The following is an 8,112-nucleotide window of genomic DNA, read 5'->3' on the forward strand; positions in this document are numbered from 1 at the left end:
CGGGGTGTTCCCATGGGAGAAACTTATTTCCTACATAACGTGGAGTCTCAGAGCAAAATGGAGTCTGTTTAGTCATTTCCCTTAGAGTCTGGCCTATAACATTCTCATGGAGCCAGATCTGTCAGCCGTCACAGTAGGGCACTTGCCTAGCGTGCATGAGGCTCTAGGTTGAATCCTCAGTACCACACACACAAAAAATAAAAACTTAAAAAGTTGGAGACAAAAGAAGGACTAAGTTGCTAAAGTTCCTCATGCCATTTCTCTCCAGGCCAGTTCTTTCCTTAACTGAGTCTCATCTTAACGCCTGTGATAATGTTGAGCTTAGCAGGCCCTGTTATGAGCTATTTAAAAATGAGGGTACAGATTAAGCAGTAACCTGGACAAGCCTGCATGAGTGTAACTGAGCAGAACCAGTATGATAACCTGCTAAACTATCCCTAAGCAAGATCAGGATGTCAGAAGAGCAAGTTGTCAGGCACTTCAAAGAACTTATGGTTTCCCCATGAATCTTTAATTATTTTTATTAAAATATTTTTTGTTTTTACAGACACATTTTGATTCATTGTACACAAATGGGGTACAGCTTTTCATTTCTATGTTGTACACAATGTATATTCACGCCATTCATGCAATCATACACATATCTAGGTAATACTGTGTTTCATTCTACTGTTTTTCCATTCCCACCCCCTCCCATCCCTTTTTCCTCTACCCCTTCCAAAGTTTCTCCATTATCCCCCCACCCCCATCGTTATATATTGTCATGCACTTACCAGAGAAAACATTCGGCCTTTGGTTTTTTGGGTTTGACCTATTTCACTTAGCATGATGTTTTCCAACTTCATCCATTTACCAGCAAATGCCATAATTTTATTCTTCTTTATGGCTGAGTAATATTCCGTTGTGTATATATACCACAGTTTCTTTATCCATTTGTCAATTGAAGGGCATCTAGGTTGGTTCCACAATCTGCTATTGTGAATTGAGCTGCTATGAACATTGATGTGGCTGCCTCACTGTAGTATGCTGATTTAGAGTCCTTTGGGTATAAACCGTGAGTGTGCCTTTTTTCCCACATCCACGCCAACACCTATTATTGCTTGTGTTCTTGATAATAGCCATTCTAATTGGAGTTAGATGAAATCTTAGAGTGGTTTTAATTCGCATTTCTCTAATTACCAGGGATGCTGAGCACTTTCATATATTTGTTGATCACCTGTATATCTTCTTCTGTGAAGTGTCTACCCATTTCCTTAGCCCATTTATTGATTGGGTTCTTTATATTTTTGGTGTAAATTTTTTTAAGTTCTTTGTAAACTTTGGAGATGAGTGTTCGGTCTGACGTGTGTGTGGAAAAGATTTTCTCCCACTCTGTAGGCTCTCTTTTCACATTATTGTTTCCTGTGCTGAGAGAAAACTTTTTAGTTTGAATCTATCCCATTTATTGATTCTTGCTTTGATTTCTTGTGCTATGGGGGTCTTGTTAAGGAAGTCTGGTCCTAAGCGAACGTGATGGAGATTCGGGCCTACTTTTTCTTCTATTTGGTGAAGAGTCTCGGGTCTAATTCCTAGATCCTTGATCCATTTTGAGTTGAGTTTTGTGCAGGGTGAGAGATAGGGGTTTAGTTTCATTTTACTGCATGTGGATTTCCAGTTTTCCCAGCACCATTTGTTGAACAGGCTATCTTTTCTCCATTGTAAGTCTTTGGCACCTCCGTCTAGTATGAGGTTACTGTACTTATGTGGGCATGTCTCCACGTCTTCTATCCTGTACCATTAGTCTACCTGTCTATTTTGGTGCCAGTACCACGCCATCTTTAATGTTTTATCACTGACATATATTGACAGGATGAATAAATACAGATTGAGAAACACACTTGGCAGCAAGATATCAAACTGATAGCCAGATTATAAAATGTATACAATCTCCTTCTTTACATTTTTAAAAAATTTTTTGAATTTCTTCACAAAGAGCCTTATGATCACTTATATCCTAGTGTTCTCATAACAGCTGCAGAGATCCCAAGGACAGCATCCGAAACTGAGGGGCCCTAAGGAGGGCAGAGGCAAGGCAGAATAACGTGCTGGAGAAGGACTCTTAAGAGCACTGCAAGGAGAGAGACGACATCCTCACCACAAAACTGTACCTGAGTGACTTAAATTGACAAAGTGTTTTGTTTTTGTTTTGTTTTCCTTTTGCTCTTTGGTCTGATAAGAAAACGAACAGTTTTAAGTGTGTGAAGTAGGGTGGGAAAAGGTCAACTTCAAGCTCAAAAGCAGGTTGACCCTAGGTTAGGCTGGGGCATTCTGTGGAGGCTTAGGCTTACAGCTCTTCTACTTTGTAACCAATTCCATTATGGTCAACAACTAATCAGGTCCTCAGCTTCACGGAAGAGTTGCTGATTACTGGATGCGGATCATACTCACTGGCTTCAGTTAGCACGCTGTCAAGCATATCCCTCTCCAGGCCTAACATGGCAGCCCAAACCCAAGTCTACTTTCACTCACCCACAAGTACACATCAAGGGAAAGTAGGCACTGCTTTTTAGCACACATTCTTTTTCTTTCCCTCCCCTTTCCAACACTATATTCATCCTAAAAACTTTAGAAACACGGGCTGAGGATATAGCTCAGTTGGTAGAGTGCTTGCCTCACAAGCACAAGGCCCTGGGTTCAATCCCCAGCACCAAAAAGAAAAAAAAAAAATGGAGAGCTCTCCCACTTAAAAGATAATTGTGATCTCAGACTATCAGGTAAGATTACAGGGCTGGGGAGATAGCCCAGTCGGTAGAGTGCTTGCCTTGCAAGCAGAAGGCCCTGGGTTCGATCCCCAGCACCCAAAAAAAAAAAAAAAAAAAAAGATTACAGTACTGTGCTTGTTTCAAACTCACATCCAGAGAGGTATAAAAAATAAAACAACAGTGTGGTGCAAAAAGAACATTTCCTAATCCATCAGGAGCCAAAATTCAGTTAAAAGTTGGATAATAACAAGTAAGAACATGAAATATTTGGGGAGGTATAGGACACTGAAAGCACTGAGAAGGCCATTTCTCATCATTCAGTGGTGTTGTGTAGACTGCTTAAATTCTCCCAAACTTGAGAACAAATTTTGTATTCCCCCCCCCCAAAAATTTTGTATTCCAACTTCAAGATGTTCCAGCTTCTCCCTTTTCCTAGCATTAGCATCAAAATAACGCATGAAAAATTTTAATCAGTTCCCAAAATAAAGGAAAGTAGGTGTTTAGAATTCAATCATACCAGGATAGTTAGGGACCCTCAAATTCCCTTTACGAAAAGGCAAGTTATGAGGGGTATGCACTTTCAATATGAGGAATTAGGTGTCAGAGGCTTAAGAAAACCTGGCAGTGATGTTATCATGATTTTATGATCATGATAACATGATTTTATGATTTATCATGATTTTATGATAACATCATAAAATTTTATGATTTCATTTTACCTGGCATGATTTTATTTCTATATCTGAATCCATTGCTGTTTGCAACTGGATTTTTTAAGTTGTCCTATAAACACTGAAGCCAATAATCCAGATCTATATAGGATACACTAAATCAAAACACTAAATTGATTTAAAAGAAGAAAAAGGAAGCTAAGAGTCTCAAATATGAAAACACATTGATTCATGAGTGAAGACTAGACTAGCACTTAAGTCTTTCTAAACCCAAAAAGCATAAGTGACACTTCTGAAGACCATGCTGGCTTTAAATTAAGGCTTCACTAGAGTTTAGCCAACAGTAACACAGATTTCTGATTAAAATCCCTAAGGACCATCCACAGGTATTTTGTTTGACATGAGAGTCGAGCAAAGTTTGGGGAATGATATTTACTGAACTTGAAGCTCCAGGCTTGCTGACCACCATAACCTGTCCTTGACAGTCTCGGTTAAAAGTCATGTTTACAGGGTCTTCCTAAGTTGCTTAGGACCTTGCTATGTTGCTTAAGACTTCACTAAGTTGCTGAGGCTGGCTTTGAGCTTGCAATCCTCCTGCCTCAGACTCCTGAACCACTGGGATTACAGTGTGCAGCACTGAGCCAGGCTCACCTTTTGAATTTTTAAGTTTCTGGTTAGTATAAGAAAAATCCACTATCATTAGTGATTATGTGAATAAAGGCTAATTCTTATTTTGGGTTAAGATTTTACTAACTTCAGATTGTTCTCTGAAATATATGTATGAATTATATTTTTAGCAAAATAAAATGAGACTTCATATTACAAAAAAAAAGTCATGTTTACTAGACGAACTTTGGATATACAAACCCCATTTCTCACCCTGTGATGATGTGAGAGTAGAGAAGACACACAGGTTAGAAATCACACAACCCTGTACCCCCAGTACCCCCACCAAAAAAAAAAAAAAGAAAAAGAGAAATCACACAACCCTTAGAAGCTTTAAGTTTGTAGAATTTGGACAGTATGCATGTTAGCTGACAGGCACATCTGCTAATTCAAAGATAATGCAGCAGCCTCATGCAGAGTCCATAAGAAGATTCACAACATATGCACAGGTCTAGAAACGGACACTGGGTATCCGAAGACAGTACCAGGAGGCGTTAATATTGAAAGGTCTCTAAGCTGACATATCAGCAAAGATCTACTAGTGCAAAGGCCAGACTCCACAGCATAAAGCAACTCTTTAGGCAGCTCACTCCTGACAAGTTCTAAGGAACTTAACTACAGTACTGCCATGGAGAACTCTTATGACATCAAGTGGCTATGTGCCTGTGGAGAGGGACTGTATGTGATTAGAAGATATGACACTAATTCAGAGTCATTAAAAGCTGGAGAGACACTTTCACAATCAAATCAGTGGTCATCAATTCCACAAAGATAACAGATACAAACTAAAGGGCATATTCCCTTTTGGAGAGGTCTGGACGGAAGCAGACTGCACCAAACAAAATCTAAACAAACACAAAATCTTAATTTAGTAAGCACAACCCCACATCTACCAATTATGTGGCACAACCCAAAATATCAAGAGGAAATTGTCCTCTAGGAAAGTTAAGTGACATTCCAAGAAACAGTATTTTACAGGGCAGCAAAGAGCACCGTATTTTACACAGCACAGGTGGGTACACTTGATTATCCAAGTATGCACCGATGCAGGGCTGTGGTCCATCCACCTTCAATTCAGGTTTGTGCTTTCCTACAAATTCTTTCCTAAATCAGGCCAGTGCACCATCAAAACTAACTGCCTCAGTTTTTCCCCCAATCCACTCATGGCGTGTAGCAGCACAAGCATAACTCCTGTCTCCCTATGACTTTCAATAAGAAGAATTAGATGAAAGCTGCTTTAAAAACTAGACAAATTCAAATCGCACCATCTTTTCCATAGCACAAAAATGCCACAAAGACCCAATGACACACCAAACACTCTGAGTTACGTGGCATTTTCAGTTAGTTTGGCTTAGAGTTCTTTCTAGCCATGAGTTCTTAAAAGATTTCCTTCCACATCAAAAGTGTTCAGTTCTAATATGTGGGATGATCAAGCACCCATGACAGGAATCCTGAATTTTTTAAAAGGACTCTTAGACATCTCCTTAAGAACCTCCGTCTAGAGTCTAAAGATGGACAATACTTGCCAGTATCTGCTGGTGAGTATTGCTCAGTTTCATGGCACCAGTACTGTTAAATTCACAAGCTCCAAACTCTGAAGTCATATAGGCTGCAAACACAGAAGGATGCAGCTGTTTCCCTACAGATAAAAAGCAAGTCTTACATTCATATGTGATTCAAAACACAAGGGCCTAAGAATTTCAAATCACAATTTCATTGTTTTTAGTAACCTTTAGCTCCAAGGCTTCTATGAAAACTATTGTCACATAAGTCTGGACTTTCATAAGCAGGATGTATATAGCACATCCCCTGCCCTTCCGAGACCCTGAGAACACTCTCATCTGAACACGGTCCCAAAGCCCAACTTGAAAAACAGACATACCCAATTCTGCAGGGCAGAAGCTGGCCTTGCTCTCCAACCCTCCTTCCTCAACCCCGTCTCTGTTCTGCCTTAAAAAAATAAAGCTGTAAAAAGGAAGTTTTATAATGGAGCTGAGAATCAGGTCATTGGCTCAGCTGCCCAAACTAGAAATTAGAGTGCTACTCCTCAATCAGGACATTGAGGCGGAAGTACCTGCCTCTTCCTTCCTGTTCCCAAGGCCTACCGTGTTCTCTCTAGTAGGCTGTTGGGAAGTGAAAATGGTAAAGGACAGTGAGGGGAAGATAAAACTTGGTTTTTAAAAACACTCACTTAAAAACACCCACACATCCACGCTCACATACACACTTAAAGGTCTCAACACTTTTTCAGTGGCCTGAGCCAAGTATAGACTCTTGTCCCAAAGCCAACCCTCCCACCCACTGCACACATTCCCACCCTCCAATCCCACCCACCAGGGGTCATTGCTGTGCACCTCATACACACAGCAAAATTCCTATCCCCTTCCCAATTATATATTTTTTAAAAAAGCAGATAACTTTTTTTTAATTAGTTGTTGATGAACATTTATTTATTTATATGTAGTGCCGAGAATCAAACCCAGTGCCTCGCACATGCTAGGCAAGCCCTCTACCACTGAGCCACAATCCCACCCCAGATAACTTACTATCTTTAAATTCTTTTCTAAAAGTCTCTTAAAAGATTTTGATGTTTAAACACTTCTTTTCTTCTGGTATATTAAGCTTCAAAAGAATCCACAATTACTTGCTAAAACAAACCCTTGAGGGAGGTCCAGGATGGTGGACTAGAGGGAAGTGGCTTGGGATTCAAACAGAGGACGTACTGTTTCTTTGCCAGGCAGTTGTTGCTGCCCACTGATCCCCTGCTGTTTACCCCATTGGTCTGCTGTAACACCTGCCAGCACATCACCTGCCTCTTGAGTGCAGATCACTTGCTGTCTATCATCTGCCATCTGCCCACCTCTTGCCTGCCCATCGCCTGCCTTTCACCTACCTGTTGCCCATTGCCCCACATCCACTGGCTGATCATCCACCTTTATCCTGCAGACCGCCAGCAGATCACCTGCTACCCACTGTTACCTGGAAGTCCATATCACCGTACCCACAGGTATGGTTTCACACAGCTGTGCCATCTTGGGACAACAGCCTGCAGGTTTGCTGCTGCCGCAGCCATGGCCATCCAAGTCATGGCCACCTTGGCCTGAGGACTCAGGCCAGGGCCTGGAGATATATTGGAGTACCTGCAGGTCTGATTGCACCTGGGTCTTTCTGCTCGGTGTGGTACCCTCTTTGCAGGGTCACTCCTTTGTGTGAGCGTACCCCGGGTGGTCTCTATGCAAGTTGAAAGGGCATTAAGATTTGGGGACTGCAGCAAGACCAAAACAACGTATCAACATCTCTGGGACACTATAAAGGCAGTGCTGAGAGGAAAGTTCTTTGCACTGAGCTCACACATTAAAAGGATAAAAAGTCAACAAATAAATGACCTACCATTACATCTCAAATTCCTAGAAAAAGAAGAACAAATCAACAACAAAAGCAGCAGAAGACAGGAAATAATTAAAATCAGAGCTGAAATCAATGAAATAGAAACAAAAGAATTCAAAAAGTTGATTCTTTGAAAAAAATTGATAAACCCTTAGTCACATTCAACAAAGAGAGAGAGAAAACTCAAATTACTAAAATTGATGATGAAAAAGGAAATAATAGGACAGATACTACTGAAATACAGAAGATAATTAGAAACTATTTTGAAAATTTATACTCAAATAAAATAGAAAAATTTGAAGACATTGACAAATTTCTAGAGTTATATGATCTACCCAAACTGAAGCAGGACGACATACACAATTTAAACAGATCAATTTCAAGCAATGAAATAGAAGATGCCATCAAAAGCCTACCAACCAAGAAAAGCCAAGGGCCAGATGGATTCTCAGCCAAGTTCTACAAGACCTTCAAAGAAGAATTAACACCAATACTCCTCAAATTATTCCATGAAATAGAGAACGAGGGAAACCTTCCAAACTCGTTCTATGAGGCTAGTATCACCCTTATACCAAAACCAGACAAAGACACATCAAGGAAAGAAAAGTTCAGACCAATATCCCTTATGAACATAGATGCAAAAATCC

Source organism: Sciurus vulgaris (genome assembly GCF_902686455.1).
Source record: "Sciurus vulgaris genome assembly, chromosome: 8".
Taxonomy (NCBI): Eukaryota; Metazoa; Chordata; class Mammalia; order Rodentia; family Sciuridae; genus Sciurus; species Sciurus vulgaris.